Genomic DNA, 19992 nt, shown 5'->3' with positions numbered 1-19992 from the left:
CCTGGGAAAGATGGCATGAAGATTGTTGAAATGACGACAAATGAGTTAGAATATGACACACACTTACTTGATAGGGCAACGGCAGGGTCTGAGAGGATTGTGTCCAATTTGGAAAGAAGTCCTGGTGTGGGGAAAAGGCTATCAAACAGCATCACGTGCTACAGAAGAAGCATTTCTGAAAGGAAGAGGCAATCTATGTGGCAAACATCATTACTGTCTTATGTTAAGGAACTGCCACAGTCACCCCAGACTTCAGCTGTCACCACCCTGATCGGTCAGCAGCCATCCCCACGGAGGCAGGAAAGAGATGATGATTCACTGAAAGCATTTTTTAGCAATAAAATATCTTTAAATTAAAGCATATGAACATTGTTTTTTTAAAGACATCATGCTATTGAACATTTCAGAGACTATAGTAGAGTGTCAACGTAACTTTTATAAGCACTAGGAAACCAAAAAATTCATTTGACTCACTTTATGGGGACAGTTGCCTTCTTACTGTGGTCTGGAAAGGGACCCACAATATCTCTGAGGTGTACACAGTTTCTAATGGTCACACACCATCTAAATGCTTATTCTTTAGAATGAACATAAAACAATTATGAACGAAGGGAGAAAGTACCATTAAAGCACAGCTTAGCTTCCTATAATTGAAATGTACTACGTGGGCTCCAAGTCCCACATTGACATGTCTATCAGTTTTTTACTCGCCTATCAGGTGAGGTGTTTACTTTTCTTTCCCCTGTAGCAAACATTACCCACAGATTATAACACCTGAAATGCCTCTGCTCACTTTAATTTCTGTTTTTTATAAGGTATCTTGGTATTTTAACAGGCAACATGCTTCTACTAAGGCTGCTTGTAAAGTGTGGAAAAGGAAACATTCCTCATCATTGTTGCTTTAGTGGCTTAATAGTTGTAAAAGACTCATCTGTACACTTTCTAAGGACACAGTTCAATATGATTCCATTACGTTAAGAATATTCGGAGGGGGGCCGTAGCTCATGATAATGCAAGTGCAACTTTAACACCAGCTTACACTTCTCAATCCCTCTCTCTTTTTGTATTTGTAGAAGTGTAAATGAAATAAACCACTAGTTGTGCATTATATTCCCTACTGATGTTAAAGCAGCTCAATAAAATTATATATATATATATATATATATATATATATATTTTTTTTTTTTTTCCTGTCAGCATCATGAGTAAGATTGTACAAACAAAACTGCCCGAGTCAATTCATTCTTCTATTTAATCTATTCTCTGCATTGTGGTCAGACAGAGCTTTTGAAAAATATGTATACATTTGTTACATGTATTTACATGACATGAATGATTAAGCCTTAATTGTTCTTAAGATCGAGGTCAGATAATTTACAAGGCCATAATATCCCTCAGATCTGGGTCTTGTTTTCCACACCTGCAGGCTCCTATGTCACTTTCCTCTCTGTGCTCTTTTTATTTATTCCAGTGCTTCAAAAAGCTAAGCTCCTATCTCTGGGTCTTTTTTTATTTTGGGGGAGACAGAGCTGGGGGATGGGAAGGGGCAGAGGGAGATAGAGAGAATCTAAAGCAGGTTCCATGCCCAGCATGGAGACTGACGAGGGCTTGATGTCACAACCCTGAGATCATGACCTGAACTGAAACTAAGAGTCGGATGCTACCCAGGAGCCCCTCTCTGGGTCTTTGTAGAAGTCATTCATAGAGAATCCATAAATCTACATAGAAGTCTACCTAGACATGGTCATTCTTCACTGTTTCCTCCCATAACACAAACACAATCACATGTACACACGCTCTGTTTCACACACAGCGCCTATCCTTCAAACACCAGTCCCCATATCTCCTCTTCCAAGAATTCTTCCAGAATGTTCTCATGGTCCCTACCACAGCCCAAGAGCACCTCCATGTATGTGTCACAGCACATATCACACTAATATAGTGACTGAATGCAATCAGCCCTTTCATGTCTGTCTCCTTGGTGAGATTTTAAGCTCCCAGGGGGCAGGGTATCCTGTGTCTTTGTCTGGGACTGACATATATGTTGAATTAAAAAATAATAAACATTTTAAAAATCAAATGAAAAATACTGTAACAAAACATTTTTAAGTTAGTTACCTATTGCTTACAGTTTGGTGCTTGTTTATAAACTTTGGGGGTAATGAATTTTGGTTGTAAATAAACTGTATTCATGAGATTCCTAATTTCCCTCTCTCTAATATATACATTATTATATTAAATATATTTAATAATAATAGAATAACATATGTAACATATATTACATGTCCATATAATATATATGCACAACATATACATGCATGGTTTAAAAATATACTTTCAGACATAGCTCTCGTGGAGAGAAGGCACCACAATGATACATTAAAATAAACTTGTAAGATTTCTAAAGCATTTCATTTATCAAGACCTCTTAAGAAATACTGACATATACATTAAAGTGGCATTCTGACATAGGTGTTTACTTTATACATCTCAGATATTGAGCTAAACGTTTGGTAAATAACATAAAGGAAGAAGAAATCAGTGAATTAGATTTTTTTTATCTAAATTACCTTAGAATCCATGGAGAATATGAAATTACTTGTCAAAAACATCAGAAAAAAAAACTCTGTTACTCCTTTCCATAATATCTCAAGAATATACTTACACTATAAAAATAAGAACATGTATCAAACACTCAATATAATAGTACTAGAAATATTGATATTGATAATACTATTTGATTTGAAGATGAGATATTTGGATGTCATTTTAATGTGGACTCTTACTAGTTATACAACAGTGAAAGTGAGTCTTTCCTTTCTGGCATTAGTTCTCAACTTTGTCAATTAAAAAAAAAAAAAGAAGAAGAAGAAAGAGAGAGAGAGACATAGAAACTGTCTGTGGCATCTGTGATACATGCTATAACATAGGTATGGATAAAATATTTTGACAGCAGATAGGAAAGAACAATTAATTCCACCATGGAGGGAGGGATAAACAATGTCAGGGAGGGTCCTGGTGGTAGGAAACATTTAAGATGGACCTTGAAGGATAAGGTAAAAAAAAAAAAAAAAAAAGTGGAAGAGCATTTAAAGAACAATAAAATGCAATTTAAGGAAGGAGGGATGCATGCTCGCTTCGGCAGCACATATACTAAGGAAGGAGGGATGGTTTGAAAAATAAATGGAGATTTCCAAGATCAGAACATCATCCAATTTTCCCCCCTCTCTCTTTCTTCTTCTGGGAAACAGCATGGAGTTTCCTCAGAGAGTTGAAAATAGAGCTATCCTACGACCCACCAACTGCACTACTGGGTATTTACCCTAAAGATACAAACGTAGTGATCCGAAAGGGCATCTGCACCCAAATGTTTATAGCAGCAATGTCCACAATAGCCAAACTATGGAAAGAACCTAGATGTTCATCAACAGATGAATGGATAAAGAAGATGTGGTGTATATAAACACAATGGAATACTATGCAGCCATCAAAATACCCCAAATCTTGCCATTTTCAACGATGTGCATGAAACTAGAGGGTGTTACGATAAGCAAAATAAGTCAATCAGAGAAAGACAATTATCATATGATCTCTGATATGAGGAATTTGAAAGGCAGGGTCGGGGGTCAATGGGGTAAGGGAAGGATAAATGAAACAAGATGGGATCAGGAGGGAGATAAACCATAAGAGACTCTTGATCTCAGGAAACAAACTGAGGGTTGCTGGAGGGAAGAGGGGGTGGGAGGGATAGGGTGGCTGGGTGATGGACATCGGGTAGGGTATGTGCTATGGTGAGTGCTGTGAATTGTGTAAGACTGATGATTCACAGACCTGTGCCCCTGAAACAAATAATATATTATATGTTAATTAAAAAAAAAAAACTAAAGAAAGAAAGTCATATAGCAGACTGCAAGGGGTATATGGGATGGATGAGTGTGTGTGTGTGTGTGTGTGTGTGTACATGTGCTCCCTGGGGGTCCATGAAGGGGCAGTTTAAGAAGGGAGAACATGTGTAAAGACAGAAAAGGAAAAAGAAAAAGATGAAAAAGTGCTAGAATGCTTAACCATCTTCACTATCATGCTAAATACTGTGAGTCTGACTTGTATCTGGAAAAAAAAATTGGCAAGGTTTGAACAGAAAAGTGATGTGAGCATCTATGATTTTATGGAGCCTTGAGGAAGTAGAAAGATGCTTCCATAAAGCAAGTCATTAAAAAAGATGATTCTTGTCCTAAGCAAACTTAGGGATAATTACAGAAAACGATGCAAATGGGAAGGTTATATTACATTATTTTTGCATTAGTGAAAACATGTGAAAATCTCTACAGCTCATCTTTTTAGAATATCTTTCCCAACTTGAAAATAGCCAGTCTAACTCAATTAGGATGAGAGCATGCTTAGCACAAACATACGGAGGGACATTATCCTCAGTTTAATAAAGGTATGCAAGCATTATGATATCTCCCTCTGTGCCTAAGTTCCAAAAATCTTAATGGAGTAAGGCGAGTTGTATTTTACAAAATAATACCTGCGTGTCTGATTTAATGGAATCAGAATACATGAAATGAAAGAGAAAGACGGAATTTAAAATTTGGGATTCTTTTCGAATTGGCTTCCCAAGCATCTGTCTTTATTGTCTTTATTTATCAGGGCCCCAGAGATATTTTAGAAAAATAAATTACATGTAATTTGAAAAACAATGAAGATTTTCACCAAGGTGAGATAGCAGCCTCTTAAATGCTCTAGGTCTTTGAAAATTGATCTTTCATGGCTCTCACTCTGTTGAAAATTCCCTGAAAGACTTCAGCATGATTTTTTTTTTCTTTATGAGAACAGAGATTTCAGAACATTTGTAGCTAAAGTTATTCCTATGGGTTAGTTAGTTCTAACAAAACTGTTGGCAAAGGTAATATAAATATACAAGTTCTACATATGGTATTTGGATAAGCAAAATGTAGAATATTTTTCTAGCACTTGTAGAATGTTAAGGCACTGAGCACAGGAGAACTGTAAATCTTTTCTCATCTGTGAATTTGCATTATTGACTACTCTTCACTTATCAAAATATGAAACATTGCCTTTTCTGCAGTTTCAAATATTACATATTTTACTTACAGGATAAGATATCAGGATATCAGATATCAGATATCAGGATAAGATTTCTGCATACTATGCATATCATTATGATATATATTATATAGTATATACACATTTGAAACTTTGTAATTATACAGTTAAAATTTGGAAGCCATAAAAACTTGTTTATCCTCACAATAATCTTACTGATTGAAAAAAAAAAAAAAAGCAACGCCCTCTAGTGGTGAAAACTACACACAGTTCCATGACAAGTCATCAAATTCTCTATTACTATTTTAAAAAATAATTAATTAACGTATTTGTTACATTGTTAGTATAAAACCCACTTTTTTTCAAAGTAAGACTTTTTCTTTTCCCGAGGTCTAACTGAATCAAAAAGTGGAACAACTGTGCCATTTAATTTCTTTCTTTTTGTTAAAAATTAATTTATTTAAGATTTTATTTATTTATTTGACAGGCAGAGAGAGAGAGGAGGAAGCAGGCTCCCTGCTGAGCAGAGAACCAAATTCGGGGATTGATCCCTGAGATCATGACCTGGGCTGAAGGCAGAGGCTTTAACCCACTGAGGCACCCAGGTGCCCCCATTCAAGTTAATTTCATTAAGAAAGGGATTTTTAAAAATATTCTAAATAACATGAAAATTATGAGTGTATAAACCACATGTTCTGAAATGTCTAGATCTAATATGTGGAGGATGATGTGTGTGGATTTTAGAATATATGATTAATATATGATTTTCATATATGTGAACCAATAATTAGGGAATGGTGACTAAATCTTTTGGGTAACTTGTAATATCTAGCCATTCAACTTTTTTTTTTCTTCAGAAGACTAGGGCTAAACATTAACAGAACTATACAAGGAATGTTCATGAAGTAACAGAGCAAAAGCAGGCATGTATATGTACTACAATAAAGAGGGAACTATGGTGAATAGTGGCAGATACCACCGTATAAAGGGGACAGGCAAAGAAGGCCTTGTCTTGGCCTTTTCTTCTCCTTTCTTTCTTTCCTTCTTTCTTCCTTTCTTTCAGATTTTATTTATTTGAGAGAGACAGCATGAGTCGGGTTGGGGGGAAGAGGGAGGGAAGGCAGAAGGGGGAAAGGTGAAGAGAGATGGAGAAGCAGACTCCGCAGGGACACGGAGCTGGATCCCAGGACCCTGCGATCATAACCTGACCTAAAGTCAGATGCTTAACCCACTGAGTTACCTCTGCTTTGCCCTTTTCTAAAGACTTCTAGAGAAGCTAGAAAGACTGATTTATATGTGAAATTTACAGATTTTTCAAGCATTGGTGCCATTAAAAAGAAAAAAAAAATGACCATGCAGGTTGAGCCAAATCTGTACGCAGGCATAATTCACCACACACATCACCATTTTGAGACCTCGGGCTCAACAGACCCCATGTTCTTACATGAACGCACCACAGGGTTACGCTCCTTTCATACAAATGAAAAAAATATTTTGGACAAATTTTCCTCAAAATTAAAATACCCGAATTAGCCTTTCTCAAATAATAAATAAACACAGGGCATCCTACTTGCCTGACGGTCATTGTCTCTCTTAAAATATTTTTTCTCAACCCTGTCCTGCCTCCTCACATGTAGTAAGATGTGCCCAGAGAGTCATACTTGCCAGGCCTGTGGCATCAATATCTTACCATACAAGGATTTGTCTAGTTTCTGATATATGATATATGCGCTAGTTTCTGATATATGTTCTAACAGATACACTACTGAATATTGTTACTGTTTAAAGCGAGTCAATTTCCCAACATCCATATTTACTAGTGGTAAACAAAAATTACCCTCAGTCCACCTCAGAATAAGATGTGACACTGAGGTGTCATTGCATGTTCCAAGAAACTTTCCTATTACAAGCTGCTTTAAACAATTGCTTAGCAAACAGGGTCGGTGTGGGGCTAGTTAGCTTTGACTCAACTGTCAAAAACAACAGAGTCATTATCTGATTCTCCAAAGTAGACTGGGTATACACTACAGTTATGTGAATGTAGGTATAAAAGAGAGCTGAGTTTCTGAGCTAGGAGAAGAGTGAAGTTTTAATGCTGAAAAGTCAGAAAATACCGATTTCCTTTCTTTTTTTTTTTTAATTTTTTATTTTTTATAAACATATATTTTTATCCCCAGGGGTACAGGGCTGTGAATCACCAGGTTTACACACTTCACAGCACTCACCAAAGCACATACCCTCCCCAATGTCCATAATCCCACCCCCTTCTCCCAAACCCCCTCCCCCCAGCAACCCTCAGTTTGTTTTGTGAGATTAAGAGTCACTTTTGGTTTGTCTCCCTCCCAATCCCATCTTGTTTCATTTATTCTTCTCCTACCCACTTAAGCCTCCATGTTGCATCACCACTTCCTCATATCAGGGAGATCATATGATAGTTGTCTTTCTCTGCTTGACTTATTTCGCTAAGCATGATACGCTCTAGTTCCATCCATGTTGTTGCAAATGGCAAGATTTCATTTCTTTTGATGGCTGCATAGTATTCCATTGTGTATATATACCACATCTTCTTGATCCATTCATCTGTTGATGGACATCTAGGTTCTTTCCATAGTTTGGCTATTGTGGACATTGCTGCTATAAACATTCGGGTGCATGTGCCCCTTTGGATCACTACGTTTGTATCTTTAGGGTAAATACCCAATAGTGCAATTGCTGGGTCATAGGGCAGTTCTATTTTCAACATTTTGAGGAACCTCCATGCTGTTTTCCAATTTTCTAATGAGTGTTTTTCTTCCCAAGCTCCTCAGAGCACTCCTTTCCCTTAAACTCCAAATGCTCTGGCATGAGCCCTCGAGGTCAAGAACAAAACCTACTACTTAAGACAGCATGATAGATAGGATCTCCAGGAAGCAATTCAAAGGAAAAGTTTCTGGGTAATAACACCAAATGACAGTAGGAGGTGTGCCTTGAATGAAAATGTAAATGAAATGACTTCTCATTGTTTTACTTTTTATACCCTGATCAACTTTTTCCATCTTTTTAGCCGGCATGTGTGCATTCCTTTTATTCATAAAATTGGAGGCCACCGTGAAAAGTGAGCTAAGTAGACTCTCCTTCCGCAGTCTCAGATAAAACAATGAACAGCCAAAAGCACTGAAGAGCCGAAACGGGAGAACGAAAGCGGTGCCCTTCACAGTCCCAAATTGGAAAGGCATCAGAGAAAGAAAAAGAAGGTTTTACCTTGGGTCCTTACGGATCCTTAGATTTGCAGTCCTGCCTTGGGATGAAGTAACAAAGCGAAGTAAAAAAAAGTCCTCATATTTTCATAAATAAATTTGAAAGCATTATGTGGACAGGGACTGAGGGAGGGCTCCAAAGTATGGGGAGGACTGCAGAAGAGCAGACGATAGAACAAGGCAAGTGAGCAAGGGGCTGGGGGGTGGGGGTGGAGGCAGAAGCCCTGGGACCATGTGCAACTGAAGCATCAACACAACACAGAAACACCTTCCCCACAGGACTGTGATAACCCTGAATGCGGCAGGAGAATGAACTGGAACATAACATCATCGATCCTAAAAAAGGAAAGCAGTAAATCCTGATTCCTCTCCATCCCCACCTCTGCTGCATCTCCCCCATGCCTTCAAGCTATGGAACTGTGGTGAGGATATGAAAGAAGCTCGCCTTCCCACCTCGGGGCTTGCCTGAGAAAATAAGTCGGACTGAGACACGACAGGAACACTGCGGAGGGGTTTGGTGAGGAGGAGTCACCCACATTGCTTGAAGCCCAAGGGAAGTTCCAAACAGAGCTGTTCAAGCTAAGCAAGATGAAAAAAAAAAAAAAAATTGGCATGGAAACCCTGTAAACACTATTGTGGCAAGGGCTGGGGGAAGAGAAGAAACACGGAACACTCGCAGAAAAAGGTAATGAATTCCACTGGGAGGAAATAGAAGAAAATGTGTCCTGAATGTTTTGTGCTAAAGAAATACCTCATAAGATAAACCTACTCCATTATCTAGAGCAAGATCTCTGTCTACCTCTACAGATACATAGCAACCAATGTGAAGACATAGAGATGTAAATACATACAGAATAAAAGAGAAGAGAAATTGAAGCCAAAGAAACAAACTGAGTTCTGAAATACCATCGTGACCAAATTCATAAATGAAATGGAAACAGAAAGAGAAAAGATGTTACTGAAACTAAATTACTGACCAGGATAAAAAGACTTGGAAGTCCAAGTTTAAATACAGAATTTTTGGACTACTCAGCATTCTTCATCAGGGTGTGGCAGTGAAGAAGGACAAGCTTCTGGCCCCCAAACTCCAACCATGGCCCATCATTCTCCTTTTCCCATTTCAGTCTTCCTTACACCATGAGGGGCCTCAAAAGCATTTAATGTTGATACCCTAACCCATACTTCCAAGCTTTGTCTCTTTATAGTCTCTACAAACAGTCACTTTTGGCCATTCCTTGGGCCCCAATGTACCAGGGATCTGGTCTTCTCTCAGAAAGAAAGATCATGACTGGAAGCTACCACAAGTCTTCAGACATTTTGGAGTTGATAGCTGGGAATGGCAAGTTCTAGGGTCCTGGGGTGTGATCTAGATACAGGATGTGATCTAGATACATACACAAGCTGGACTTGGAGGCTGGGTCCCAAAAGGCAGCAAGGGGAGGCAGAACAGGTGCCCTCAAACACAATGTCCAAAGCAAGCACCTCACTTGAGTTCTGAAGTCAGTATTGATTGCAGAAATTAGAGAGGAAACAATAGTAATAGAGGGGGGGGAAATGCAAAGTGGATATCCATCCTAGGGAATGTTGGTTTTCCTAATAGGCTTCATTATTATAAAACAGAAAAAAACCAATGTATTCAAAAGGCTAATTTCTCTGACAGAAAGGAGCTAGTTTGTTTAAACCACACAATGTGCATCTGTAATACCTGTTGGTTAGCAATTGCCACTAAGAAATAACCAGCACTTCAAGGACAGGCAGCCGGGCAGAAGGGGCAAGTTAAGTTCAAGTGAGAAAAATCAAGCTGGTATCAGAACTTCCCCAGATCAATATCAAATGATGGAAGACGGAACAGCAATGTGTATAAAGTTCTGGGAGGGACGAAGTGTCACCCACGAACCTCCTCCCCAGCCAAACTGCTGCGTGGTATGAGGACAACAGACTGAACTTCTTTACCCTCAAGAACCAAAATATCAAACAGCAAAATTCACCAACCCAGAAGATGACAGGAAAAGACATGAGAAAAGGATCAGAGCAATACTCGGCGGCCAGGTCCACACATCCTGAAGGAGAAAAGACATTACCAGAGCATTTATAAAATTATCCGTCAAGTAGAGAGACAACAGAGTGGCAAGCAGCTAAGAACACAAAGACCACAGGATCTCTTGAACACTTCTTTAAAAGCAACCATACAAATAAAAACAAGCAAAAATTGCTTGGCAATATACTTGACAACACAGGATCTCATTAAACATGGAAAAGGATTTCAAGTCCACTTTTGTTTTTTATTTTTTATTTTTTTTAATTTTGAAGATTTTATTTATTTGTTTATTTATTTATTTATTTATTTATTTGAGAGAGCACAAGTCAGGGGTGCTGGCAGAGGGGAAGGGAGAAGCACACTCTCCGCTGAGCAGGAAGCCTGACACAGGGTTTGATCCCAGAACTCTGGGATCATGATCCAAGTCGAAGATAGTTGCTCAAAACTGACAGAGACACCCAGGCGCCCCCACTTTTGCTTTTTATATTTCCTAATCATCAAGCAACAAAATTAGAATTTAAACTAAATTCGTTAATTATGCCACTTATGTGAATTTTAAAATATGCACGTGAGACTATGTATCGTCATGAGGATCCACGCAGGAAAAGTTCCAAAGCATGCACAGGGAGATAGGTAGCAACTTCAAGAGGAAAGAGGAGGTTCGGTTGGGAGCAAGGGACTCAGAGGTTTTGTGGTTCCTTTGCAGTTTAAACAGGGAAAAGCAAATTCCAAGGCAGATAGAGCAAACCAGAATATCTATTAAATCTGTTTCACTGGTACTATGCGTTTTATTGTTTTCTGTAGTCTTCCATATGTTTCGAAGTGTTCAAAATTAAAAATGTTTTCAAATGCAAAGCCTACAAAGTATTTTAATTTGCCTTACCATGTAGCAGCTCTGAACATTTTTAATATATACTATGTGATGTTATCAATACATGCGTTCTATGTCAAGAAAACAAAGAAACAGAAAGAGAATCATGGCAACCTTCTTTAGCAATGATGCCTGTCAGTCAAAGAGTTGTAAAATATGTTTCCACTAAATCATGTTATTTAAAATGTGTTGCAAACAACAAATACTATTCATAAAGACACACGGTTTCAAATTCAGAAATAACTACAATAAATATATTTGGGAATCAGAAGAAAGTCGATGCATTTACTCTAAAATGTTTATTTTGTCTAAAGCAATGGACATATTTATACTGTCCTTAAGTAGAGCTTCATAATTTGAAGTTAAGTCTCGTAATGGGGGAACTCATCCAGGATCTAGGCTTTACATTTGAGATTGCTAAGGAGACATTCTATGACATGAATAAGTAGAATCTGACTTGGGAATATGTTTGACAACACGGATGTAGTGACAGGGAGACGTGTGTGTTACCTCAGCTCCTTCATTGACTAAGAGCCTGTGAAGATGCACTGGGTAGGAAATCTGTCATCTGCTGAACATCGAATGATCTGTCTGTTAAATTGCAAAGCTTCTGCTAGACAATGTGGTTGGACGTCTTGTGAGAGGAGAAAGAGACCAGCAAATACATCTTCAGATTGAATATGGAAAGTTTTTGAAATTGATTTAATTATTGTACTCATCTGAACAATTCTAGTACTTTTGGAAGACAGTGGAGTGGTGGACATAGGTATTTTTGCTTTCCCTCATCTTTAACTGGTGCTTTCTGGGCTTTGCACACGTTATGGGCTCCATGGAGAATGCAACTTCAGAGCATGTCTTTGGCCATCCTTGGAAAACTGTTACAACAGCTTCAGAAATACCCAAATCCTATAAGCCTAGGTGTGGCTAAAGTTGCTAAACTATGCTGGGATATGTTATACCAGAAAATTACACAGCCACTGATTTCTCAGCAGGGCACAGGGAATGCCTTCCATTCTGAAATCACATATTGTTCCAGAAAACAAAAATGTGTAAGGGAATTCTGTAGTTGAATCTATAGAGAGAAAAATGGAATTTAAATCTATTAATATCTCAATTTCATAGGAGGGTCCATAGGTCGAGAATTTTTGGAGACAAAAAATAATGGATGACCAGTATTTCCAGGAGGGTACTCAAAGAAGCAATGGTTGGTATTGAGGTAGCATGCTGATAGAGGCAAGAAGAAAACTCTCCTAATGAAATCCAAATTTCCTCCCCATAGAGAACAATATTATTCCTTAATAGTTAATTCTTAGTGGCTAAATCCAATAGACAAAAGAGCAAAAAGCAGAGGAATTGGGGAGAATTTATTAAGGATGAAGGAACATTAACACCCGTCCTGTTTCCCTCCTAGCAGAGTCCTAGATGTTCATCTCCTCCTTCCTCTCTTGGGAATGTGAAATGAATGGAAGAGTTTGGAAAGACCAAATATACAGTTGTTCCTTTTGGCTTTCTCCAGCGAGTTAGTTACACGCAGAGTGTGTTCTCTGCATGTAACTAACACACTTGTTCAGCTCCAAGTGCAAGGAAGGCATCTCCTGGCTTCCACTGTGTGGGGTAGAGCTGGTAAGTACAGGGATTCAGGACTCGGACTAATGGATGCTTTCAGGCAGTGGTGCACTGTTAAATGGTTAACAACCAGATCTTCAGGAGGAAAATGGTCCCCGCTATATGTCATTAACTAAATTCTGTGGTGTGCATCCTTCCACCACAGGTCTTTGTAAGCTACCAACATGGTGTCCCTGAGCATGGAACTGGGAAGGTATGTGAACAACGAGCTCTCACAGCTCCTAGAAGTTGGCTCTGGCACACCACTGCACTGAAGTCTCATTCTTCAAGCGGCCTTTTATCAGTAACTGAAGTATTTTAGCTTCAAACTGCTTACGCTGAATTTCTCAATTGGTTTAAAGCCTGGGTTGGCAAGAGGAGTGCTAAGTATTTGTCTCCCTCAAACAGTAAAATATACAGAGGTCTCATACAGGGACCATTTCTAATGTACCCTTTCAGCTCTGTGAGTAATAGAATAATTGAACCCTGGGAAACAGTTAGCAAATGAAAATGTATGAATACAATTGATTTGATGATGGTGCGGAGATATTTCCTTATACATAAAATAGTCTACATATGCAATCTTTATTCAAGTAATAATACAGGCTCTTTGTTTAAAAAAATCATTTGGCTACTACAAAGGTAAATGTAGATTGTTCTCATAGAACAAAAATATAAAGTCCTTCTATTATTAATCTCAAATATTTCTACTGAAATTTTTTGGATGTGCTTTCTTCACAAACATATGGTAAACTCATAATAAAGACTTAATAAAATAAATTCCCAAATAGTTTAGTATTGAAACATCAAGCACAAAAATATCACATATGTATGATATGTCAACAACTGACTATTTAAGTTGATTCTATTTATTTATATTAGACACAAAAATTACCTAAGTGGTTATTTTCAAAATGATAAAAAGCTACTTTGGTAAGGTATATATAAAAGTCAACCTAAACATGTCCCTTTTAGAGCTTATTTGTAGTCACAGTTAATTACTGGATTTCAGATGTTGAGTTCTGTACTCACAATTATTTTTTCCCCTATTCTGGTGTATTTGATATATAAACTCCCCCCCTTTCCACCCCAAAATCATTACTACCATTAGAAATTCTTCTACTTTCTTTGGAGCTCAATGTGATGAGAAGTTATTAAAAAAAACAAAACAAAACACAGTTTTTTTTTTTTTTTTTTTTCACATAATTGCTACCACCATTCAACTTCACATCTATTAAGGGCGGCTATAAGAAGTGAACAGATAATTGAGCCAGATGAACAAACACATAACTTTTAGTTACACAATTAAGTTTCCTCAGGTGACTTCTTCTTCCATGATGCAGAGGTAGTATAGTAGCAGATTTCCAGTCAGCAGAAATTAAAGTACAATAAAACTGTAATTGTGTGGTAAGTAGGATCCAAGAGTTCATTCCTGTAGGAGTTGGTCATGATACTAGAAGGACAGCCACACAAAATCATGAAGTGCCAGTTGAAGGTTGGTGCCCCCTGGGGGCAGTTGTGCCCTCTGTCTCAACTGTGGACTGGGGGCAGAGGCTGGATTTCAAGACTTGTTGGGACTTCCTAGATAACAACAGTAATTTGGGAATCTCCTGATTAGCAGGCACCTGTGTCATCCCTCATCCACAGAGTTGGTAAGGATGAATACTAAGGCCATGAGGACTTCCCTTGACTTGCCTGGTTCCCCAAGTGAGGGTCTCATTCTTCTTTCCATCTTCAGCCTCCTCCTCATTTGATCACCTTCATTTAAATATATGGATTGGGCTGACGATGAAAACCAACTTTCAATCACTATCATCCAAATTTGCATTATCATGGGGCATGTAACTGCATGGTTTTATTGCATTATGTTTGATTCTAGGGTATTCTAATAGATAATCCCACAGACCATTTCCCTGAGTTTTTCAGATTATAAATTAAATTAAGAAGTGCTAGGGGGGAAAATGAAGCATTAAATGGATCCTCAAGTATTTCTAAACTACTTATTCTACCTTCCTTCCTCTAATTTTTTTTTTTTTTTTGCTAATTTGTGTGAAAGTGTCTATATATGTCCACCTCCTTCCATACTTTCTTTACACACTAAACTATTATTCAGTACCATAAAAATCTTTTTTAAGAATTTCAATTTTGGAACTCAAGAAAAACCATCCATTGAAAATTCCTGTCAACAAAATTAATTTCTCATCCTCTGATAATGGGTATAATTCAATTTTATGGACTTAATGTCAACAGGCCAGCATATACAATCACTAGTAGAAACTGAACATTTTTGTCATTAAGTATCACATTATTAAGCACTCATCATTGCCACAGCCCAAAGTTACCATGAGCAATAAATGAGCAAGTTAAGGGGAAATGCTGGTGGATTGTATATTGATGAAAAATAAAGAAAAATGTGAACAATAAGAAGCACATCTCTTTTGCTTTTTGAAGTTTCTGAAATTTTCCTGTCCTTCTACCAGCTTTTTGTCTATGTTTAGGCTCCACTGATGGATGGCTCAATATATTTTGGTATGTTTTTCACCTTTTATTTTTTTACTGGCAGTGGCATCTTCAACACCTGTGCCTTCATCATCATGGGTCTCAAAGGGAATGCAAAAGTTCACAAACAAAGGCAGGCACCTTGCTTATAAATATAAATATTACTCAAACTTATCATTAAAATACCATTTTTCACTGAGAAAATAGCAAAAGTGAAAAAAAATTTTTTTACAAGATGGCCTTGGCAAGCATGTAACCTAAATGAGCTATTCGATTTAGATAGTTTAGTGGACAATGTTTTATCTTCTTAAATTTTTTCAAAGATTTTATTTAAAATCTTTAAATTTTATCACAGAGAGAGGGAGAGCACAGAGGAAGAGAGACTAAGAGAAGCAGACTCCCCACTGAGCAGGGAGCCCAATATGGGGCTCAATCCCAGGACTCTGGGATCATGACCTGAACTGAATGAAGGCAGTGGCTTAACCCACTGAGCCAGCCGGGTGCCCTTGGTGAACAATGTTTTAAGAGAATATAGAGAGGCTGCTTGGTCTCAGGATGAACAACTTACACACAGACTTCTGCATGCATTTATGTTACCTACCTGGGGCACCATAAAAACCTTTGTGGGGAGCATATAGTAGGCTACTTCCAGTGGATAACTGGGTAATTTTAAATTAATCAAAGTGAAAAGTAAACACACCATTGGCCCTCAACACTATAACTGGGACTCACATTAACTGTCCGTATGTATTTATATACACATTTTCTTTCTCATATTCACTAAAGTACTATTTGTAATATAGGTACATACATGTCAACAGAGATACACTCCCATCAGGAATATAAGAATGCTAATCTACATATCATTTGTTAAAACACTGTGCATAAAAGGCAGGAAAAAACAAAAACAAATTCTCACCAACTAAAACAAAATAAGATGAAAATACCAAACAAAATAGAATGTTCATCAATAGGGAACTGGAGTATACGTAGCACAGCTCTTTAAAAAAACGAATAAAGGAAGGTTTGCATGTGCTGATAAGCCTGACATAAAAAATTAAGAACCTGTATTATTAAACAAGAACAAAAATATGGGACAGTGTATACAATGAGATCACGGTTCTTCTGAAAAGCCTTTAGGAATATTCTAAGTTGGAGACTAATGTATCCTTTTTACAATTCAAATGCAGTGAGCTTTTCCTTTAGCCTTTGGATGGATTCACTATGATTGAACACCAGATGAAGTAACTAGCTTGCATTTAAATTCCATGCTATATACATATATACATATATAGACATATATATGAGAATAATAATGCAAATGTGTACATTTATAAATACTAGAATCACACTCAATTCAAAGGGATTCTTATACAACTTTGGGGAGCACAGGGATCACTGGGACTTGATTCTTGTGAATAGACAAGAATTTTTTGCCCCTATTCTTGAACCCCTTGACAGTGAGCCGACACAATAGTTACACCCACTGCCTAATATCCTTTGTTATGCTAAATCTGCATACCTAGTTAAATTCCATTAAGTTGAAAACTTACATTGGAAATCCTCTGCAAATAATACTCCCGTGTTTTAAAAAAAGAAGGGGTGTGTATGTGTATGTGTGTGTATGCAGGGAGGTTTTGGAGAAGAATACGCAATTCCTCGGAGACAGTAGGACTTACCACATTCTCAGATTTGGGAATATAAAGAAAAGTATACTTTTTTGGTATATCTTTTTGTATGTAAATGTGTACCATGTGTATGTGCCATTTAAATTTAAAAAAAAAAAAAACATAGTATACACCCTTAGAGAAACAAAGCTTCTCTACCAATCTCAGAGGACCAAATTCCTCTAAGATTATGGAGCCGTATCTCATGTCAAGAGTACTGCTCACCATCTATCTGACTCAGGCCTTGATGTAGGGTGACCGCATTCCACAAATAATTATAAATCAAATGTACAACCCTGCGGATAAAAGCCCAAAATCAATTCAGTCATTTAATGTCACTGGTACGGATGTCCTCTCTTCAGCCTTTCTAGACCCCTGGGACATGTCAGACTCCTCATACTTAGGTGCTTCTCCTGGTTGCTGAATCACTCAGATAGTTGCTAATTTCATGTCACTTTATCCTTGATGTCACAGCTAGAGTGACCTTTCTGAAATGGGGACTTCCTGGCTTAAACCTCCTCAGTGGCCCTCCCCCACAGTCTAGATAAAATCTAAACTCTTAAACGAGACTGAATTGTCCCCTAACAAACCCCTTTCTCTTCCTCAGCAAAAGAATACTGAACTAAGAAAATTAGCAGGACATGGGCCACCCTCTCCCAAAAGTCTGCATTTCCTAGGCTCTTGTGTAACCAGTAGATGCGATGTACAATGAAGGCCTAGCCGATGGAAGGTAAAGTGTACAACTTCCGGGAAACATCCTTAGGGGAGGAGATTTTGATTTTACTCTCCCGTATGCTCCCTGGAATGCTGACATGATGGTGGGCTGGCCATCTTGGATCACAGAGTAGCAGGTGTGCTGGACCACCTACCTCACATGAGAGAAAAGTAGACTTCCAACTCGTTTAAACTCCTGCTATTTTGATAATGAATCCCTCAGAGTTGAATCCTAATTTGAATGAATATAAAACACGTTATATGATCTGATCTTTCAACTTCCTCTTTTACTACTCCTACGATTGCCTCTATACAGTGGCTATGTCTAATTGGCACTTCCCAGAGCACATCATGCTATTTGTTACTTCTGTGTATTAGTATATGATGGCTCATTTGTCTGAGATAGTCTGCTCCTACCTCTACCCCTTTGCATGGAAACTGGAAAATGGACGTATTAGAAGACCAAAATAGTCTTTTTATCCCCCCCAGTACCTAACACATTGTAGTATGACTGTAGAAAAGATCAGAACAAATTTAGAGCTGAAGAAAATCTCCTTAACCTTCTCCTACCCGCACTGGCCCAGGAGGGGAAAAAGAGAGAAAATGGACTTAGAAAGAATACAATGCAGAGAAAAAGTAACCTCACATATAAATATCTTCAGAGAGAGACAGAGAATATACTGCATCCACTAAAAAAGAATGTTGTCCTATGAAAATATGTAATAAAAAATAAGAAAGAGCTTCCACGTAGTTAACATTTTATTACCCTATTTAAAACTCCAGTAAAAGGGACAGAGGATAAAGCCCAGAAAGCAGGACAGAATGACTGAAAATGGAAAATAAGAAAGAGAAAGATGAAAATATTGGTACATTAACCTAAAACACCCCATAGTTCATTTCTAGAAAGGTAGATTTCAGAAAGAGAGAAGAAAGGAATGAGGAGAATTATCAGAAACATTATACACGAACACATCTCAAAAAGTAAATGATCTTTAGTGTGAACTTACTGGATTATACATGTATTCATTCTTTAACTCATGAGTACCAGTCATCTTTACTGACTACATACCTCCTCTGAGAACATAGGCCAGCCACTGGAGAGCAAAAGATGAGTAAGATAATGTTTCTGCCTCCATGACCTTATTCTATAGAAGAAAACAGGCATATAAAATGGTAGTTGCATACAATGACAGTAAGAACAACAATAAAAGTCTGTGAGAGCTGTGCACAGGGACGAGAGAAATCCCTAACCCATCCCAGACTCAGTTTGGAAATTCACAAAGTGATACTTCCATGTGACCATTTATGGGTTAATACTACATTTTTTTAACTTTTGATATTCTTTTAAATCATTCCCATAAAGTGAATTTTGGTGTTTAAGACTAAAAAAAAAAAAAAACTTCGATAATCTATGTATTCCAAAAGCCATTAGGCAAAACCAAATAACACCACTGCTTTTTAATTTTTATTGAAGGATAACATATGTAGAGAGACAAGCATAAAAATCCTAAGAAAACCTCAACGAATGGTTTCCAAGGTAAACACACCCATGTGACCCACACGGAGACCAAGGATCTAAAACTGCTCCCACTCGGGGAGATGCCTCAGGGTCCCTTCTAGTCACTTTCTTCTCCCAAGTGAAACCATCTTCAGGACTCCTAAAAGCAGAGATTAGTTCTATCCTTGAACTTATTAAAAATGAAATCTTATCTCATATGCACTCTGTGTCTTACATCTTCAGCTGAATATTTAGTATGAGAAGCGTCTTTTTTAAAGACTTAAAAACATTTAAACATTTTTTAAATTAAATATTTTAATAAAATGTCAGTTTTATTTTAAATAAACTTTTTTTAAGGAACATTTTTAGAATGACTGAATTTTTGTAAAAACAATAGTACAAAGAGTTGCCATATAACCTCACACTCAGTTACCCCTATTACTAGAATCTCGTATTCCTGTGGTAGGTACATTCACCAAAATTAATGAACTGATTATCAAAACATAATTATTAAGTAAAGCTTACATTGTACTGGGATTTCCTCAGTTGCTCCTTCATGTCCTTTTTCTGTCCCAGGGTCCCATCTAAGATCCATTATATCTTGTCATCATGTCTCCTTAGGCTCTCTTGGTTGCTAGTTTCTCAGAATTCCCTTGTGCTTCATGACCTTGCCAGTTTTGAGGATTACTGGTCAGGCATTTTGTGAAAAGGTGGCTCAACTGGATCTTGCCTGATGTTTTTCTCATGGCTAGATTCAGGAAATGTATTTGGGTGAAGAAGACCAAAGAGGTCAAGTG

At 37.6% G+C, this 19992-nt stretch overlaps 1 protein-coding gene across 7 annotated transcripts in view; it reads right to left on the bottom strand.

Moving 5' to 3' along the window:
- The window catches only part of PRR16 (proline rich 16), a 187587-nt gene that overhangs the window by 16489 nt on the left and 151106 nt on the right, over positions 1 to 19992 (bottom strand). Inside the window, exon 2 of one of the 7 annotated variants that reach the window (XM_082724154.1) lies at positions 68 to 175. The exons of the other annotated variants lie outside the window; for them this stretch is intronic. The gene's annotated coding sequence lies outside the window, so the exon portion shown is untranslated. The remainder of the gene's footprint in view (positions 1 to 67; positions 176 to 19992) is intronic. 7 annotated transcript variants of the gene reach the window in all.

This window comes from Mustela nivalis, assembly GCF_964662115.1.
Source record: "Mustela nivalis genome assembly, chromosome: 3".
In the NCBI taxonomy this organism is placed as follows: domain Eukaryota; kingdom Metazoa; phylum Chordata; class Mammalia; order Carnivora; family Mustelidae; genus Mustela; species Mustela nivalis.
The sequence above is the reverse complement of the archived record's forward strand: the minus strand, read 5'-3'. Positions and strand labels throughout refer to the sequence as shown.